Source organism: Echinops telfairi, unplaced genomic scaffold (genome assembly GCF_000313985.2).
Source record: "Echinops telfairi isolate 266 unplaced genomic scaffold, ASM31398v2 ScPeMD7_7468;HRSCAF=8506_0, whole genome shotgun sequence".
Taxonomy (NCBI): Eukaryota; Metazoa; Chordata; class Mammalia; order Afrosoricida; family Tenrecidae; genus Echinops; species Echinops telfairi.
The window spans coordinates 68,391,883-68,393,857 of record NW_022111369.1 but is presented as its reverse complement, the minus strand read 5'-3'; the positions used below and the strand labels follow the sequence as shown (position 1 = coordinate 68,393,857).

At 35.2% G+C, this 1,975-nt stretch overlaps 1 pseudogene; it reads left to right on the top strand.

Moving 5' to 3' along the window:
* LOC101639862 overlaps window positions 1-1,975 on the top strand; it is a 7,130-nt pseudogene that overhangs the window by 1,406 nt on the left and 3,749 nt on the right.

The following is a 1,975-nucleotide window of genomic DNA, read 5'->3' as shown; positions in this document are numbered from 1 at the left end:
ATAAATAAGAGATACATGGGATCAGAAACTGAGAAAAATCAAACTTTCATATAAATATAACAAGCGCAATTTGTGAGTAAATGTGAGCACCTGACAAGAGTAATTTTGGGCTATTCTACATCTTGGAAACCCACAGGGGCAGTTCTACTCTGTCCTGTAGGCTCACTTTGAGTCGGAATCAACTCAATGGCAGTGAACTTTTTTGTTTCTTAGTTTACTTGTATTGATTCTCACCTCAGAATAGACTTGAAGTCTGAGTTTATTTGTGTGTGTGTGTGTTTTGTTTTGTTTTATTTTGTTTTGTTGGGGAGGGCTTACTGGTATTGATTTTTTACTTATATTGATCCCTTGTATAAGCAACAATATTATCAGGGTACTAGATCATAACTTTCTTGTATTACAAAATAATTCATGAAATGAGATTTGCTCTAAGTTCCTAATTGCTGAACCTGAATAATGGATACACCATTATATTATTCCCTCTATTTTAAAATCTACTTAAATTTTTCCATGCTAAAAACGCTAAAAAGACAAAAGCAATGCATTTTTATTTACAGAGTAATACTACATAGAGAAAACAAAAGGTAGAACAATTGAAAGAAATGTAATTTCATGCCCCAAATTCTAAAATGTTACAGTATTCATTTTCTACATAGAAATTAAAGAAAAAGAACATTAAAAAAGAAATGAAGGAAGAAAGAGAAAAGATGGGTTTTAAAAACTATGTTTGAATCTCAAAACAAATTCCACCGTATTCACCACTGAATGGCAGCATACTGATTTAGGAAATTCACCTTCATTCAATTGGTGAGCCTGACTGGTCTAAAGATAATCACATTCTCTTCGCCAATTATCAGCTTAGAGCTGGTGATGTGATGCAATTTTAATGAAGGAAAGAATGTGAAGATAATTACTGGAAAAGTTCTTTGTTTTTTCAAGAAAGTTAGAGTAAGCTCCCTCTGATTTTCCTAAGAATAAAGAATGCAGAGTCTCAAACTTACTGCCATGGCGTTGATTCAAACCCATCATGATCCTGCCCAATTGTCCTGATAGCTTGGGTGACAGTGCAAATAAGGAAAAAGAGCCTGGTTTCTTGATCACATGTCTGGTCAATAAACCCCGATGCCTGCCCTTCCTCTGCACTTCCTTGTAAGCCTAGTAGTAATAATAATAAATATCTCATTCTTTAATTGACATTTAATTTGATGCTCTGTTGACTGCAATCACACGCTTCCTACCTGACAAAGTATAGTTTACTTTTTCTGCACTTCACAAGTGTCTCACAAAGATCTTTCCCTGCTCATAAATTCAAATCCCAAAGCATCCTTTAGTCTTTATACAGCGCTTCAGTGTATGTGTCCCTTTAAAACCTCTCCACAGTTTATTGCTGTTCAGCCGTCTTGTACTGGCAGGTATGTACATTGTTTTTTTGGTTTTTTTGGTACGTTGTTTTTAGCATGAATCCTTCATAGGTGAGTTCCTCACATCTGCGCCCTTTTGGAAGGCAGAAATGCTACAATGACTAATCACAATAAAGAAGATAACCACAACATAGTCAAAGCCATTTTATCAAGGTTTAGGATCTGACACCAGAGCAACAGCTAATTCTTGTGTACCAGTGCCAAGTGTTATGTGAGATTGTCTTCTTTTCCACTGTAATTAGAGGAAAGATTGCTACAACCTGACATTAGAACAATTTTGCCACCTCATATAGATGTTATGCAAAGTTCCTCCTAATTGAGCCCCAGGCAAAGGTAGATCTTTGTGGTTTGAGATGGGTGATGATTCTCTGCATACTCACAAAGCATTCAGTAGGGATAGCAGCTATTAAAGCAAAAGCAAAAATATATATATTAAAAGATCATTTTTATTGGGGCTCTTACAGCTCTTATTAAAATCCATCCATCAATTGTATCAAGCATATTTGTACATGCGTTGCCTTCTTTCTTTCCTAGACATTTACTTTCTATTTGAG